Below are 19,313 nucleotides of genomic sequence, written 5' to 3' on the forward strand. Positions count from 1 at the left end.
CAGACTCTCTTGTGTTTCACATCTGAGACAGGAAGGTCTCGGCTAGCACCCGGCACACAGTGTTATATGCTGTATGTAGCCTTAGCTACATACAGTTTATATACTACATCCAGCTGCCTAACACGTTAGTGAGGGACATAGTTCGTTTGGACTAGCTTGGCTCAATGAACTATGTAAAGTGTAACAAAAGCTGGAGTTCAGCTTTAAATAGCATTTTCAGTTTGGGGTGCTCAGGTACGGTTCAGTTTCACTTTAAAAGAAGCGGGCACAGCTTCTTTATGAGTAAGGGCAAGGTAAAACGTAATCGGTTTATTCTCTAAAGAATGCAGTATCTGTACTAGTCACGTTTGCAGCGTCAGACCCCAGCCCTTCTCACCAAACTCGTGACCAAAAGACTAGCCAATCTAAAACCGCGATGTCAAGTGCGTAAGAATGCCACACCCAGCTGCACCCTGCACAACGATTTTCCAGCTAATTGGACCACAATCGATGTACCGGCAGCCTGAGCGATTGTTACTGGATCAGGTTAAGTACGCAATTAACCCTTCACACTGCCACCACCTCCTTTTTGTACAGAGAAAGAGGAAACTCGGCGATATCAGTTATAACACTATAATGGTTGAGGTAATCGTATGTATAACACGGTTATACAGAGGGTTAAACAAACACAGTAGCGTTCTCTTTAGAGGCAGGAATTCGTAAATTGCAATAAAGCGCTATAGAAACAGTTCAACACTTTCAGAAGGAAAGATTTATTACTAAAAGGTCAAACGGGTGCAATAAAAATATTTACAGAAAAAGATGTAACTAAGATGTATATATAAACATAGAGACCAATGGCACAGCAAAGAGATATCAGAGGGAGGTGAAAGGGTTAAGGTACTTGCCAAAGTCCTGGGTTAGCAGATCCAAGTTTCAGAGCAAAAGGGCATGGGTCTCCCCAGGTGGTATTGATGTTAAAATGGGAGACGTCTTCAACTCGCACTCTTAGGCCTGACAGCCTATTTTGTGGTCCCCAGCAGGGGGTGTCTCTGAAGTCAAGGACCAATATCCCGTTTAGGGCGTTTAGGTATGGGCGGATACCTCAGTTAAAGCCAAAATCTCCCATAACTCATATTTTGGCCCATAACTTTTCCTATGCACAAGTGACATTCCACCCGCGGTTAGATTATTAGGCAGACACGTCTGAGGATTGATTAGATATGAATTATGAAATTATACACTGCACGGTTCACAAGATCTATTTTTCGGCTTTCCTATGTATGCGAGACCATGCGAGTGACCTACCAAACTGTTCGCCTTCTCGTGGCCAATTTGACGATATGTCCGTTTTTTTTATGTAAGTCTCTCATATTCCAAGATATGCGACATAGAAGTAAAATGGATTTTGAAAAGTGGTTATCTGATTCTGTCACATATGCTGAGTTAGGTTTATTAGGTTGGAATCTCTTTCAACTCCTGGGAAAGCTTGCGTTATCTCTTCCGAGGTGTTACAATTTGCAGGTTCTTTGGACAGGGAGGTCCCAGCTCCCTTGGGGGGCTTTAGAGCTCCTATGACCCTCCTGTGACATTCCTAACTCACACACATACTGGCCAAATGTCACTGGGCCTCTCAGAAAGGGAGGGGGAAGAATGAGGGAGAAATATGTTTGTCAGGATGGTTAATCCCTTTGCCAAGATGGAGGTTGAAGCCAAAATGGTTGAACCGCGTCCATCTCTGGGTATACGCTGTTACAGTACTGTATATCACTGGTAAGTAACGTGATGTTATTGCATAGGCTGCATGATCTAAAGACAGCTGTACTAACTTTAGTCCTGGAAGTTATACCCTCTGTCACTGATAAAAGTGATATAATAAGAGAGCAACAAAGAAAACTGTAGATACCTTACTGTTGTTGAGTAACTTGCCCGTGTTTTTTGGTCTGTATGTATTCTGCTGTTGGAGAGGCTGTGGTTGGAGGATTTAAGATGGATCTTTCTTTTAGTGGATCTAGGACCTAAACAATTTTCTTGCCTCCTCAAATCTAATTTTATTGTAAATGACGGGGCCCTTTATGGAACCTTACTTCATCCTACATCCATTCCTCAGGGCATGTTGCTCAAACGTGATGACTCATTAGATTACTTTTGCCAATTTATTTGGTTCCAAATTTTTAAACTTACTGGATCACATGTGAGCATGACATAAGTCTCCCAATGACTTAAACAGTTATTGCTAATTTCCCATATATGGTGACATTTTCACCCATTTACACTTAAATTGTTTGACCATTTTACAGTCACTCTCCATTCATTTATTGTTATCCTTTCAATGTAAAAATTGTTAGAAAGACAAAGTGATTCATTATGCAGAATAATCTGGTAAAAAACAAGCAAATAACATAGGTCTACAACATATTTGTTGGTTTTATTATGTGTACCTTATTGCTTTATTATTATTTTATTATCCTGTGGACCCTTAGTTGATACTGTACTGTCAAAATGAGTGTATATGCATGTACTTGTCTGCATTACTCTTGTATTTGTCAAAACGTCAATAAAAAAAACTATAGAACAAGAATTTTATTCCCGATTATTGATTACCCACATTTATAAATCTCAGAAATCAACTACATCAAATTGATTAATAATAGTGTTGCTGTTAGGTTTATTATTAAAATTAGATTTTTCATATTTATATAGCATCAACATAAATTATCAGTGTAAAGTAATTTTGCACATATTACAGAGTAAATCAAACCATTTGCATCATTCTCTGCTTCAAAGCAGTTTGCATTCTAGTTTGAATCCATTTAATCGACTAGTATGTTTTTTCAGTGGAGGAAGAAAAACAAGCACCCAGAACAAACCCAGTCAAACAATGGGAAGGGGGATGTACAAACTCAATCCAGACAGAACTAATAATGGAAATTGTACCCAGGACCTTAGCCCTGATCCCTGGACACGGCCCTCTGAGCAAATTGAGTGTATGCTGGCGAAATGTGTGAAAGATCGGCACAATAGGCCTCAGGTTCTGTATACTGCTGCTTAACTAAAAGTGCCTGCTGATGGTGGAGTTCTTAAAACTTTTTTTTAACCTATATACTATGCATAACAGTTACTGCAAGTGTGCACCTTAACACATTAATATAATCATTATTGGACGCATTCTTGTACATTCCTACTTGATCAGCTGTAATCACACTTACTGGAAGCCTCCCTATTTACTAGCATACTGGGCACACTACTAGCATACTGGGCATCTTCCATTTCCAATAACAGAAGGGTTTGCATATGCTGAATTACTTTTAGCAGGGTTCTTCAAACTCTGTAAACAAAGGGCCAGTTTACTGTTCTTCAGACTTCATTGGGGCCACACTGTGACCAGTGGGAGTAGAAAATGCCTCAGTGTTAGTGGGAGTAAAAAAATTATACAGCACTTGCGGTAAGTAGGAGGAATAGTGGCCTATTATTGTTATAAGTGGTAGGAAAAGTGCTCCATCCTTGACGTGCTCTATCATTGGTGTTAGTGGAAAGAATAGTGCCCATCAATAGTATTAGTGGGAGGAATAGTGTTGCATCATTGGTATTAGTGGGAGGAATTATGCCACACTGTTGGCATTAGTGGAAGGAAAGGTGCCTCGTTGGTGTCCTTGGAAGCAATAGTGCCGCTTATCAGTGGGCAGAATAGTGTCCCAAAGGCTAGATAAAGACATCCAAAGGGCTACATCGGGCCTACAGGCTGCAGTTTGGAGACCATTGCTTTATAGGATAATGTGCGTTGGGACAGTCTTGTAGTCTTGTTTTGTTTTACACAAAAAAAGGATTGCCAACGGATATACAGGCGTACATCGGTTTACAATTGCCTCGGTTAATGTAATTTTCGGTTTACAAATGAAAATCCATTGAAAATAATGGCTTAGTTTAAGAATTTTTTTCACAATACGAACGGATTAATTGGTTTTCAATGCATTTATGAATTCATTTTTAATCATGTCCCTGTACAGTATTTATGCCCTTAAAGTGCACTTTATAAAGAGTTTTGAATTGATAAAAGACTTTTTATTTCACTTTTTTCTGAACTCCGGAACGGATTAATTGGTTTTTAATGCATTCCTATGGGAAACGGCGTTTCAGTTTATGAATTTTTTGCAATACGAAAAGCCCTACCGAACGCATTAAATTCATAAACCGAGGTATGCCTGTATAATGAACTGCCAGGTGACCTGGCTTAGAATATATATGATTTAGATTCTGATACCCTTGTATGGACTGTTTGAACACACTTGGATGTCTATATAACCCACTTGTACAGATGTAATAATACAGCAGTATATTTATATTTTATATGAATGCAATTATAGTTTTTGTTTTGCCGATCATTGATATACACATAACGTGGGTAACCAGCACAGTGGAGTTCAAATACCTAGGTTCTGTATTTCAGTTTGTTTGTCAGCTTAATTTTGGTTAAGGAAAATAACTAATACAGGGAGGGGACAGCCTGGCAAATACAGAGAAGAAACAACTCCAAGCAGACAGAACTGGGACATCCACCCTTGGCCTCAGTGCTGCACAACAGGAATGCCAAATATTTAGCAAAGCTCTACTGCTTACAGTTTTAATAATGACAAGAAAACCTGAAATTTGCTAAGCCCCTAGTCTTAATGTCTGCAAGAAGGATTCATCCCTTTTAGATCTACAGTGATAAGATCTCTTACTAACCACTGTAATTAATCTGTGGTATAAATGACATAAATATGTGTATAACAACAATGCAGCACTTAATTATAACAAATTCTTTCAAAGTACAGGGCGATTCTGACCTGTACCAATCAATGTGACAAATATAATATGAATAAAAAAGTGATCATAAAGTGTCCAAAGAGGTGAGTGATATAAACAATCAAATGAAATTTCAAAGATAGCCAAGGTGACACCATTCACTTTCAGGTAAGGCTACCAGAAGGCTTGTGAACCCCTACTAAGAGTGGTCAGTAAACGCTCTTTAAGGTAGGAAAGCTGGCATCATGGAAAATGGATAATCCTCTTCAAGAAGCCAAAAAACATTACAAGTAATTTAGCCACAGCCACCTGTGGTTACCAGTAATTTCACAGCACTCCAACTCAAATCAATGGAATCGGAACAAGTATCCTACCGTGTTTCTGTATGTTATACGCAGAAGCAATCTCATTCACTCTGGATGCCGATTTAGCAACACACACAGACTGACTGACTATAAATTACATAGTTACATACAGGGGCGGACTGACAACTCATGGGGCTCTCGGGCAATAGGGGATCATGGGGCCCCTGTGTCCTTGCCCAAACTCAAAAAAGCCTATGAAAAAGGTACCAGGGGCATCTCATGGGGCCCCCTACTGACCCCGGGCCCTCGGGGAGTGCCCGAGTTTCCAAATGGTCAGTCCGCCCCTGGTTACATAGTTAGTCAGGTTGAAAAACACATAGGGGAGATTTTCTAAAACTGGAGCACCCAAAATCTGGTGCAGCTGTGCATAGCAAGCAATCAGCATCCAGGTTTTATTGTCAAAGTGTAATTGAACAAGCTGAAGTTTATTTATTTTTTTATTTATTACAGGTACTTATATAGCGCCGTCAATTTGCACAGTGCTTTACATATAGATTGTACATTCACAATAGTCCCTAACCCTCAAGGGGCATACAATCTAAGGTCCCTAACTCACATTCATACATACTCATACTAGGGCAAATTTAGACAGGATCCAATTAACCTACCAGCAGGTCTTTGGAGTGTGGGAGGAAACCGGTGCACCCGGAGGAAACCCACACAGGCACAGGGAAAACATGCAAACTCCAGGCAGGTGGTGCCATGGTTGGGATTCGAACCAACGACCTTAGTACTGCCAGGCAGAAGTGCTAACTATTTAGCCACTGTGCTGCCCTACGTTAGAAGCTGATTGGTTACTATGCACAGCTGTACCAGATTCTGTGTGCACCCATTTTCATAAATCCCCCCCATAAGTTCATCTTCTTGTTCAACCAATAGAAAAAAATAAATAAACAGAAAATCTCCATATGCACAAACCTATACCCACAGTTGATCCAAAAGAAGGCAAAAAACCCCAATGAAGCTTGTAAAGTTACTAAAAATGTGCCACCTGCTATTTCTAAGAGAGAGAATTAAGGCAATTTCAATCATAATCTGGTCTTTGTGACCCAAGCTAATTAATACTATTAGTTTATACCACTTTTCAGCACTGGTTTATATATGTGGCAAACCATTCTCCAAAAGTTTGGGTAAGAACAGATACAAGCCCAAAGCAATTCCTAAGGCTAGGAGCTTCTGTGACCTATGCCACCCCAAGTCTTGGTTGAAATCTATTGAAGACATTGGTCACTTTATTTGCTTAATATGACATTCCTCTCATTAGACATGCCTGTCAGTCTCCTTGGGAGCATTTCAGCTGTATTTCAGACCTAGATCATTCATTACTTACAATACCAAATATCAGTGCACCTGTTGTTTTCCCCATGCGGTAGCAATAAAAACGTGTTATGCTCCTTTTTTCTTAAAAATATAATCTCCTACCAATAAACAGAATATGTCGTTCTCCTAAAAAAAAAGCACATATTAAAACCAAATTTGCCAATAACTAACTTACTGGCTTTAGTAAAGCACATATCTTTAACATCAAAGATGCCTTTGAAGTGCCTAAAGCCTTAATCCATAAACTGCTCAGGCACTTCCTCTCCAGCCACTGCAGTCTCTTGTCAAATAAAATGGAAGTTAAGGAAATTATCTCTATCTGTTAAAGTCCAAAAGAACCTATCAACTAATGACAGACTTGTCACAAATGACAATTGAGGCAAATTGTTAGGCGGGCGAGGCCTAACGATTTAAGAAATAATCTAGCGGGCTGCACTAATCTGGTCATCCACCTCTACACTCAATATGAGTCAGATGGCGGCCTCAAAACAGCTAGGTCTTTGTCAATGTTAAAAGAGCCTAGAAGGGCTTGTCTTTCATGAATATGTATTGGCAGCTCTGGGCCTTTGCAGACAGAGCCTTGTGAAGGATGGTAGACAAACACAGACACTGCTTAAGCTGACTGACCCAAGCCTATGCCAAAATTTGGGAAAATAATGAGAACCCACGCTTCTAGGAGAATCCTTCTCAGCTTGGGGATTTGTCTTGGTGTCTTTATTTACCAACTTTTATTACTAGCTCCTAAGAAATCTTTATGAGACGGCAGGGAAGAAAAGACACGTGACCTGACCAGGATCTATAAAACTTTCTGACAACATTGCATTTTCAGGACGAAACATTTACTTAGGGATTTCTTTTTTAATTACTGGCATCTTATTTTAATATAAGATTTGCATATTAGTGAATTTGTAGTTCTCAGGACTTTCAGACTATTACTAGCCATTTTTCAAGCTACTTACGCAATAAAAAGGATTTGGGGTTACAAATATTTATTTTTGCAAATGAGCCAGGTGTGGTTTAGGCTTGTTTTACTGTTTGTCTGCACAAAGTCTTTGCCACCTGGCTTTGACTATAAAGTGGGTGCCGGTGAAAATAAAAATGTTGGCTTAAAGTTGAACTCAAGGCAAACTGCTAAATACACATTGATAAATGAATGAATGAATGAATGAATGAAATGGGAACACATATGTAGTAGAATCAGAAGGCTGCATTGATAGCTGGGATCTGTAGTTAAAGGAGAGAAGTGACAGCGATATATGTGCACTGCTTAGGGGCGGACTGACCACTTGGAAACTTGGGCACTGGCCGAGGGCCCGGGGTCAGTAGGGGGCCCCATGAGATGCCCCTGGTACCTTTTTCATAGGCTTTTTTGAGTTTGGGCAAGGACACAGGGGCCCCATGATCCCCTATCGCCCGGGGGCCCCATGAGTTGTCAGTCCACCCCTGGCACTGCTCATACCCACAAAGTTGAAGAGAAGAGAAAAGAGTCCCTCAGAGGTGTATGGAGAGAACATTTATGAGATCAAAAACAATAAGTCAAAGTAATTTGCAGATTACAATAAACAGCTGTGGTGTAGCACTGTATGCAGGATGAATCACTTGCCCTCCAGAGGATTTACCTCCCCTGACCAGGCCATTTTCAGTGATACAGCACTGCGTTACTTTTATGTCCTTTTTTTCTTTCTAAATTTATGTCCTTTTTTTCTTACAAATAGAGCTTTCTTTTGGTGGTATCTGATCACCTGTGCGTTTTTAATTTTTTGCGCGATAAACAAAAAAAAAAACAATTTTAAAAAAACAATATTTTTGACTTTTTGCTATAAAACATCCAGTAAAAAAATTTTAAAATCTAATTTCATCATAAATTTAGGTCAAAATGTTTTTTACTACGTCTTTGCTAAAAAAAATTCCAATATGTGTAAATTAATTGGTTTATGTGAAAGTTATAGCGTCTACAAAAGGCGGTATAGATACTTGAATTTTTTTTTTTAGACTAGGAATAGTGGTGATCAGCGACTTATACCGGGACTGCACTGCTTTCAAAATGCACTGGGTGTGTGATCTGCTGTGGGTGTCAATGCATTCCTAATGACGTCCTGAATGCAAATTGCAAACAAAATTAGTTTGTTTGCACTGGATCGCATGGTGCGGCAGTACCATGCAATCCGGTTGCAGTGCACATTTAAAAGTAGCGTATGCACTACTTTTGGTGCGATCCAATGCGTTTTCTGCCCATTCATATAAATCATGTGGTTCGCGTTCCTGTGCGATTCAGGTGTGAACTGGCCCTTAATCAGGTAACATGTTTTAGTAACCAAAGTGCTTCTGCTCCTGTGCTAAAAAAAAAAACAAAAAACATGGTGTGGATATTTCTGGGCAGTGTTGCTTAGTGTTCTACAAGTGCCCTCCTGACAGTTTTGTTTCAGTTTTTGAAGTTGGTCTGACTGCTAATTTGGAAATCACACAACCAAATATATTTGGTACTCCATTCAGCACTGACACCTGGAATGTGCTGATGCAGAGTGGTCATTTGCATCTTTTTTGTAATTCTTTCAGAAGTGTATAGCTGTTAGATAATCCTTGCCTTTTGCAGAAAGATTAGTTGTTTCTAACTTTACACAAATATCTAATTTAAAGGATATTTATAGCCAAAAAACTTTTTCAGCTTGGGTGGAGTGGGGGTAGGTTAGCACCCGTCAGGTCCTACTGCTGTTTGGGGCTTTGTTAGCCCTCATGCACATTGGACATTTTGATAACGCCGGTAATGTTAGCTGTGTAACATCACGTTAAAAACGCAAGCTTTTCAGCTTTTTTAGCGTTTTTACATTAGCGTTTAGCACCCGTCAGGTCCTACTGCTGTTTGGGGCTTTGTTAGCCCTCATGCACATTGGACATTTTGATAACGCCGGTAATGTTAGCTGTGTAACATCACGTTAAAAACGCAAGCTTTTCAGCTTTTTTAGCGTTTTTACATTAGCGTTTAGTGGCATTTTGCTGTGTTTAACAAAGTTTTCCCGCATTTTTCCGCATTTGCATTGTTTAGCAGTTTTTTTTTGGTCAGAAAAACATTCAAAAACGCTGGTTTGCAACGTTTTGCCATGTTTGTCAGCATTAGAGCATTTTTACAGCTAAAAAACTCATCTAGAAACCCACTAGTTCTGGGGTTTTTTCCTCCCAAAAAACGTCCCAGCCAAAAAACGTTGATTACAGTCTATGTGTGCATGGACACATAGGATAATATGCTGGGGGGTTTACTGGCTGTAGAAAAAAATGTCAAACGCCAGAAACAGCCGCTGTAAAAACGTCAGGTGTGCATGAGGGCTTAGAGAGATTACCCCCCACTTCCACTCCTGGTGACACCTTTTTAACTAAAGTGAGTGAAAATCTGCAGTGGGGAAGCATCTTTCTGCGTTGCTGGTGGAGAGTTTGGCTTCATTCACATGTGTGTATTATCTGTACACCCTTGTGACAAGCTGTCTTTGCTCACTCACAATGTAATGGTGTTCCATGCATCTGTGTGTGTAGGCAGTCCCATTCGTGTCTATTGGGATGCAGCCGCTGCATGGGGACTGTCTGCACGGGGATGCACGGAACACCATTACATTGTGAGTGAGCAAAGACAGCTTATCACATCTTTACAGTGTGAGTGAGCAAAGCCTGTCACATGGAGGTACAGATAAGTACACCCAGGGCTTTTTTTCAGCCGGAACATGGTGAAACTCAGTTCCAGCACCTCTGGCTCAGGCCCTTTGCTCCCTGCTTACAACTATCATTAGTAAACATAGAAGTCTGGTTTCTGTGTTTACAAGTGACAACTTGTCTCACAATGGCTTCCACAGATCGGATTTCCTGAGCGGATCCCACTGAGTACAGAATGGGAACAAGGAAGATGCAGGTGCCAGGGGGTCAAGTGCGGATGCTGACACCCCCATTGGATGATCGCCCTGCAAATGAGAGAGGGGGAGATGCCTACAGTGTGAGGGGAAGTACTAGAGCTGGCTGGGTGCTTCAGCTTATTACAGCATCAGCTTAATACAGCAACAAACAGTAAGACATATGGAAGATGAAGGAGCTTTAAAAGCAGAGCTCCACCCAAAAGGGGACATTCCACTTTAAGGCTGTCCCCCACTCCCTATTAAGGATTGGCACCTTTGGGGAGCAAGGGGGGGGGGGCAGGTACCTGAATTTGACAGGTAACCTCTCCCACTGCGATAGCCTAAGGTGATCAGAAGCGGAAGTTGTCCTCCCCCCTCCCTCCCTGTAGACTTCTGGGACATGTGACAGGTCCCAGAAGACTACAGGACCATTCACAAAGCTCAGTGCTTCTTGTGCATGTGCACTGGGCACCCAGCTGTGAAGCCGCAACCTGTCACAGCCCGGTGCCCACACTGAAGATGCCGACGCCGGGGAGAGAAGATGGCCGGTGAAACCAGCCATGGTGAGGACACTGCTGGAGGTGGGAGAGAAGATGGGGGCAGTGGAGGGGGGGTTTGTATGCAGAGGTCAGAGGTGAAGAGGTGTGGATGGGGGGTGCAGTGGTAAGCAGCTGTGTTAGAAGGCTGAACTCTGCGTGTGTGGGGGGGGGGTCGTGGTTGAGTTCCTGCACCTGTATGAATGAGCCCTAACCCTTCCTTCCTATCTGATAAAGCTGAATTTAAGGAAAAAATCAGAATTTAAGGAAAAAATCTCTCTAATGGAGCCCCAGAAATAGCAGTAAACCTTGGCAAGTGTTCTAACTCTGCCCCACTCCATCCAAAACTACAAAAAATGGATACAGATACACTTTAACTTATTAAAGTCAGCTTGACACATTTTTTTTTTAGTGTGGGGGCTTATGGGGGCAAAACAATTTTACTGTTGTTCCATTACTCCCAAAATATAACAAAGTCAGCATTTTCACTGATCCGCATGGGTGAAGTGGGCATGGTCATGTTCAGATTGTGCAGAGAAACTCTCTATAAGACCTCTAGGTCAAGTCAAGAAGGAATTCATTCGTTAAAATTTACATGGCAATGTGAACTGTAGTGAAAATTGTATAAAAAATCTGCATGGCATATTTAAATGTCTAATTTCAAGTGCAAACAATGATGGAAGGGTAATTGTCCCTGAGCCTATGATAACATGGAGCTCTAGGGTAACAGATTTATATCCTGTTTAGAAAAAAGAAACACCTTTCCTTCATGCCTCTTTCTCTTTTTCTGTCTAATTGATGTCTTTCTCTTTCTCTCTCTTCATATATGTATTATTATATTTATTTAATTATATATACAATAAATCAACCACCATTTATAAATGTTGGGAGATGTTCTCATTTAATGTGCTGGAGATTTTATATTCAAGAGAGGTATTAGCAGTCTGAAAGTGGAGTCTACAAACCTGCTTTTGCCATAATCCTATCTGGACTATATTCTTAATGATGCAAATACTCATATCTCTAGACCAGATCCCCAAGCCTGGGGTGTATTTACCATGAGGCAAACAAGATGTTTGCCTAGAGTGGCATTTTTCAGGGGGGCAGTGCAGCCCCCCGGAAGAAGGGACACACACGACATGGGGACCGGGTGGGATCTGGGAGAGGTTGTGGGCTGCTTGAGAGTGTATACAGAGCCCGACTCTCGTTCCAGGGGCTGTCCAGAGCTGCAAAGTTGAGTATTTTTCTCTCTCCTGCCAGGAGAGACGGTGGTGGTAGCTGAAGGCTCTCTCATTCTGGAGGGGGTTGGGTGGTGGTGTTGGTCATAGCCAGCCTCTCTCTGCGGTGGGGGGGTTAGGGTGCAGTTGTTCGGTGTCAGTCTATTTCTGGGGGGGGCATGGTTGGTTGGTGTTGGTTGGTGTCAGGCTCTCTCCATGGCAGGTGTATGGGAGGGCAGTGGAAGGCTCTCTCGGCCAGGAGGGGGGTGGGTGGTGGTGATGGTCATTGTCAGTCTCTCTCCCTGGCGGGGGGGTAGGGTGCAGTTGGTCTGTGTCAGTCTCTTTCAGGGGGGGCCTGGTTGGTTGATGTCAGGCTCTGCCCATGGGAAGGGACGGAGGGGAACATCTGATTTTTGTCTTGTCTTGGACAGCACAAAACCTAAATACACCACTGCCTCAAGCCCTTCTATTGTGAAAAGTTTATCATAAACCAAATGTTGGAACCAAGAAGTTCCAAAAGTCCCTTGTTCATTAAGTCTGGGTTCACACTAATGTGGTGTGGGACACCGCATGTGATTTGCAGAGGAATTGCACTGCATTCTTGTGCGAATTACATGCAATGTCTGCGCGGTGCGATTTGAGCCATACATTTTGTATGGGTCAAATCACATCGCATCCTCACCAAAAAGGTGCAGGACCCATTTTGTAATCTGCACTTGAATCGCATCACATGGGTGTTCTCACCCATGTGATGCAATTTCTGGCAATCACATTGTGTTTTGCGGTCTGTCTCGGGGTGTCGTTAATTTAACATTGACTCCCGCACCAGATCGCATGAACACCATGCACAGGATTCGCAGCATTTCCGGCACCGCATTAGTGTGAAGCTCTTGATGATGAGCAGTCATTTTTCTTATTTTCTTTTCCAATTAATCAGTTATAATCAACTGACTCTCATTTCTGTATATGCCTTATCTGTTTCAGGGGAGAAGTGGCTAGACATATGCATGGCAGAAAATTTTGCTTCAGATGCATTCGTTTATTGAAGAATTTCGTTTCACCATATTTGTTACGTTGACACGATTCCTTTTCGAAATTCTTTTCGTATCTTCGGCATTTGTTTCGAATATTCATTGGTCTGAGTGAATTTTAAAAATCTTGCAGTTTTTCCGGAAGATTGCTATATATTCTATATATAAATGAATCGGATGGATTCGAATTGGAAGGATTCAATATTTTCTAATGCTAGTCCAGAGGGAAATGGCATTAGTGGACAATATCCACTGGTGTCATATGCATCCGAATTAACAAATGGAATGAAATTCAGATCCACAGTTATCTGAATTATCAAAATAATTTAATATGGAATTCATTTCCCCCTAGGCCTGAACTACTATCATATCATGTTACGTCATCCGAATGAAACAAATAAAACAAATGCATTTGTGAATTTCATTAAAACTTTTTTTTGGATTCATTGACATTTGTTACTATGTTGGAAGATTTGTATACATCTGAATCTCTGAAAATGAAATTTTCATAGAAAAGACGAATTGTAATAAAACGCACGTCTACAACCAGTCATAAATGACCATTAGATATAATTTTAGAGCTATGAACATGGGTGATCACCTGAATCTTCACAAACCTGCAATGACTGCTGAGTCTATACGTATGCACCATACACAATTTGAGCACCTGCATCTCCCTTGTCCCCATCCTGCACTCAGTGTGAGCCACGCAGGAGATCAGATATGTGGGAGCAGTTGAGAAACAAGCTAACACTTGTAAACACAGAAACTGGAAGTGAAAAAGGATGAGCCAGAGATGGTGGAACTGAGTTCCACTAGTTCCGGCAGAAACAATGCCCTGATGGCAGCCATTGTTCACTAATAAAGTGAATGGGAGCCATCAGACAGGCAACACAACATGCACAAAAAGAAGGGGGGAAGGTGCTGCGCTAACAAACACAGGGGAATCTAAATCAACTAAAGATAGTGAATGTCCACAAAAAGCATAAAGCATGTATAAGACTATATGAACACTATAATGCAACTAGTGCAAAAACAGATGTGAAATAAACACAAATACTGTATGCATGTATTAGACTCCAAATACGTTCTAGGAAACTAAACAAAAAAACAAAAAAAACAATAAGTAATAGAATAAATGGATGAAATATAATAGTGGACAATGAACAAATAAAAGGAGAGCCCAAAAGATGATATCTAATGGTGGGAAATAAAAAGTGGATGACATAAATGTCAAGACAAATCAATAATAAGTGAGCACAGACACAAAACTGTGCAACATAAATGATATGAACTAATGAACTAAAAACGTGGATATCAAAAGTGCACTGCATTAAGAAAAAAAACGTCCTCAACTCTATAAGTGCACACTTTTAGTGTGGCCAGCAAGAAAATATAGTGAATAATACAAATAAAGTGTACCGATAATCAAAATGTATAAACGCAGGGTGAATATATCCCAATAAGGAACTGAATGTGAAATAACGAAGATGTCACAATAAATGGTGGAAGAAAATAATGCATAGAAAATAAACACAAAAACCACGTAATAAAATGGCATATGTATTGGTAGTGAATAAATCCATGCGTCTGTGCTAATTCAAGCATTTTGTATGATGATTGTAACATGATTGGCCATGTAGGGGGCCACTAGAGGAAAATAATATATAGGACAACAGCAATCATGAGAAGCACTCACTACCAATCACAGATATCTCTGGGCAACTGGACACTAATTATTCCCTTTCAATGAGTTTGCACTGTATCCACATCATGTAATAAAGTGTTGCTAAACCCACAACAGTAAAATCAGCCTGTGTATATGCAGTAAAGCATGCTTGATATACTCAGTGCAGAACCTAAGGGGTTAATGCTATGCATTGTGTAAAAAGACTGTTTGATCTTGACTTCTCTGATCCTCCCCTTCTTCGTGTCCCCCTCTTATTTCCTCATATCATGTCACTCTGCACATGCTCATTTTGGTGTGTATTACTAGAGAGGTTTTTTTTTCTTGGGGGAGTGCATGCCATCAGGACGGTCAAGGGTTTTGCATCCTCCTAGAGCAGAATGAAAACTCCTCCTACAAGCTTTAACCAGTGCTTAGCTGGACACTGATAGAAGTCACCAGACTGCTCTAACTGCTGATGAGAAAAGGTATTTAGCAGTTTATATTTACTAAAATAATTGCATTTCCATGTTCTGTGTACTGTGGGAGACCAGATATAGTGAATGCAGGGCCCTGGGTTTAGTAACACTTATTATAGGTACTTATATAGCACCGTCAATTTATGCAGCACTTTACATATATATTGTACATTCACATCAGTGCCTAACCCTCAAGGGGTGTACAATCTAAGGTCCATAACTTACATTCATACATACACATACTAGGGCACTTTAAGTCTGAAAAAAGATCAGGCACCTCTACAGTATCAACCAGACAGAACAACATAAAACATGATTTTAGAAGGAAAGGATGAGGATCAAAAATTTTTTTTTCTACATATCTTGGATATTTTGGGAAGTTATTTTGGCTCCTGTTGCTGGCTAAGTTGACTCTACTATGTGTGTGCAGGTATGTGTGCATGTGAAATAGAATGTAAGTTCCTTTACACCCCAGTCACATCGGGTGCGACTTGGCATGCAATTTGCATGCTATGCGACTTTCAAATCGCATGCAAAGTCGTACCCTATTGTCCATAATTAAAGCGGTCAAATCAGTGCGGTTCTGACCAGATCGGAGCCGCACCGATTTTTAAATCGTGCGACTTCACTGTACGTCTTCAAAGTCAGGCTTGATGTGACCGGTGGTTAAAGCCAGGGACTAATGTGAATGTAAAGTATATAAAGTGCTGCATAAATCGTCTGCGATTTCTAAATACCTGTAATAATAATATTCTACAGCTGCCATAAAAGATGAAAAAATAATGAAACACTGCCATCTTCAGGACAAAAAGTAGAATGTTTTTTTTTCTTGTATACAAAAGACCAAAGCTGTTTAGTTTTCATCTCAAATCATTCTCCTTTCTGTCTCCCTTCTGAAATAAAGGATGTGAAGTGAATTTATTATTTTGGTTTGATGCAAATCAGGACAACAGAGCTAATTGTTTTTATCCCCTTGTTTAGGAAGCTAAGCTTCATGATGCCACTTGCAAATTTCAACATATAGGAACTGGCCTTCTGGTTCGGCTATGTTTGTATTTGTGGAAAACACTGAAGGAATCCGGCCAGCAAAAAAAATCTCAAATATTTTTAAAAACATGTGCAATACCATACTCAAAATAACACAGACCAGCCGGTTTAGCCAAGTTACCTAGGTTTATATAAACACACTCATTACTGTGACAATGACATTCATTTTCACTTACCTTCCAAACAGTTTACACATAGGTAAACACAGATCTGTCATATCACTTTTGTCTGTATATTCGGAGCTGCAGAGAAATGTAAACAAACAGGAAATAAATATAACGATTGGTCAGAGGAACTGTTAACAATTAGCCCGGGTTCATACATGTGCTGTGCGGTTTATCGCATGTGATTCGCAGAGAAACCGCACCGCATTCCTGTGCAAATCACATGCAATTTGCGTGCGGTGTGATTGGAGCCATACATTTTGTATGGCTCTAATCGCACCGCGCCCACACCAAAAAAGGTACAGGACCCTTTTTATGGTCCGCACTAGAATCAGTATTCACACCTATGTGATCCGATTTTGCACATAGCACCGCGTTTTGCGGACCAATTTCGGGATGTTGCTAACTTAACATACACACCCATAGCGGTTCACATGAACGGGGTGCGATTCTGATGTGGTGTGGAATTCGCACAGAAAATGCTGCGAATTCCGCACCGCATCAGTGTGAACTCAGGACAAATGTGGATCTAAACTCAAGAAGTGACGATGTTGCTATGTTTTAGGGAACATCTAGAATTGCTAATTGTGCTGAAGCAGTACCTTGAAAAATGTAGTTTTTGTCTGGACTCCCTCCACAGAAATAGCAGATTTCCTAGTATGTGAGTGTACCTAGGCACTCCTGTGTCTACAGCTTCATAGATGTACATCTGCAGTGTGAAATCTAAGGCCTTTGACTGCTAATTTCTGAAAATGGGTTTCCTGTGACAATTGGTGATGTCACCACTAAGCCGCTCCCTATTCTCTGTGCCGGAGGCTCTGACATGAGGAAGCAAAACCCTACCAAGATGGCCCCCTGCACAATGAGACACTGTGCAGAACAAGGCATGAAGAATCAGTAATGAAGAACGATCAGCTGCGGGAAGATCACAGGCAATGCAGGCGACTAGTCCTTTTTCCCTGGCACAGTTTTTGAAGTTCAGTTCCCCATTCAGGGCCAGTTAACACCATAGAAACACAGTCCAGATGCGTTCCAGATGCTTTTCTGCATGTGTGTTTTTGAACCATTTTTGTTGTGTTCCGGTTTGTGTGTTTGATGCATTCTGGTTCATTTTTTACCCTCTCTTTTTCTTCAATTTAAATAGGGACATGTGCTTTTTGGGGCGTGTCGGTACGTTTTTGATGTGTTTTACCATGTGCCAGTACAGTTCTGTGCAGGAAAAATGCAGCCTGCAACCAGAAAGCATTGGAACTGCAAACACTTATGTGAACTATGACATTGACAGCCATATAACTTACTTTTTCTGAGTTTTTGATGCAGAAAAAAGCACACTGAAACACATGTAGTGTGAACTGGCCCTAAATTGTAAATCCTAGATTGTAAACTCGAAAGAGCAGGGCCCTCAATCCCCTCATGTTTTGCATTGTATTGGTATTGTTCTGTCACATGTTCTGTCCCCCTTTGTAATGTACGGTGCTGAGCGAACTATTGGTGCTTTATAAATACTGTATAATAATAATAATAATAATAATAATAATAAAAAAAAAAGGAAACTCGGTAATATAAACACTGCCATGGCCAACCTCCTAAAATGCTAGATGCCTGACAGTCACTATCACTCCAGAGTAAAACGTATGTATTAAGTTATCGTTTCTAAACCGCATACTTTATCCAGGTCTGAAACTCAATGCAAGACAACCATCATTTGCAGGGAAAGATCAGCAAGGACAGCTATAGTTTTTATAGCAGCTTCTTTGTACATATCAAAACAAAATAATGGAAATTGCAATACAACTCAGTAAATCTTACATCGCAAAGATTCTAAATGATATCTGAATCCTGGTTAGTAAAGACAACAATCCGGGATATTTCAAGTGGTTGTAAAGGTAAAAGGTTTTTTTTTTTACCATAATGCATTTTCTGCTTTAAAAAAAAGCCCCTTACATTAGCAGTGTCCTCCAGACCCCTCCCTAAGGCTCTATTCACACCAATGCCTTTTTAGTGCTTTTTGCAGAAACACTACAGTCCACTTAACATGGGTTCCTATGGAACATGTTCACATCTACGCTTTTTTGAGTTGCTGCGTTTTTGGAAAGGGTCAGGGACTTTTTTAAAAGCAAAAAGCAGAGTTTTTGCTACAATAGAGTTCAATGGAGAATCTGCTGAAATGCATGGTAGTACGTTTGTGACGCGTTTTTGCTGCGATTCTGCTTGGCAAAGAAAAAATGCACTTTACCAAAAAAAAAAAAAGGCTGAACAAAACCTGGTAAAAACACATAAAACATGCATCAAAAACATGTGTAGAAAAACATAAAATGAGCTGTGAAAAGCACTGCAAAACAGACAAAATGTAGACTGCATAGGTATACACGGAGCCTTATGGTCTTTCTGTGCCTACTTGTGTTGCCACACAATCATCTTTGAATCATCTTTCCTATTGCTAGAAAACTAAGAATACCTAAGCACAATCACTCCTACCACTTTATCCTGAGCTTTATGTACTGCTGCACACATTCCCACAAGTAAAAGAAAATAAATATATATAAACAGTGCCACACAGTACTGTGTATAAAAAATCCACAAAATCACTATGTGAACCTCCTCCTAAAGTGCTAAGTGTCTATCAATAAAAAAACAAAAAAAAATGTATAGACTATAACATATCCATGTATACCTACTAATTTATTTGTGTGTACCACTTTAAATGTAAAACAAACAAATAAATCTCTGTAAACAAATCATTATTGGGGTGTTAAGCATCTTATGCTATCTAATAGAAAAAAAAAATATCCACACGTATCAACATACTTATCCACGTGTACCACTTTAAATATAAAAGTAAAATACTG

At 40.4% G+C, this 19,313-nt stretch overlaps 1 protein-coding gene across 4 annotated transcripts in view; it reads right to left on the bottom strand.

Moving 5' to 3' along the window:
• ALPK1 (alpha kinase 1) overlaps window positions 1-19,313 on the bottom strand; it is a 159,509-nt gene that overhangs the window by 115,749 nt on the left and 24,447 nt on the right. For all 4 annotated transcript variants that reach the window (XM_089691850.1, XM_089691852.1, XM_089691851.1 and 1 more), the window contains exon 2: window positions 16,477-16,542. The gene's annotated coding sequence lies outside the window, so the exon portion shown is untranslated. The remainder of the gene's footprint in view (window positions 1-16,476; window positions 16,543-19,313) is intronic.

Source organism: Staurois parvus, unplaced genomic scaffold, assembly GCF_062004578.1.
Source record: "Staurois parvus isolate SC_StPar_1 unplaced genomic scaffold, SC_StPar_1.0 ptg000572l, whole genome shotgun sequence".
NCBI lineage: Eukaryota > Metazoa > Chordata > Amphibia > Anura > Ranidae > Staurois > Staurois parvus.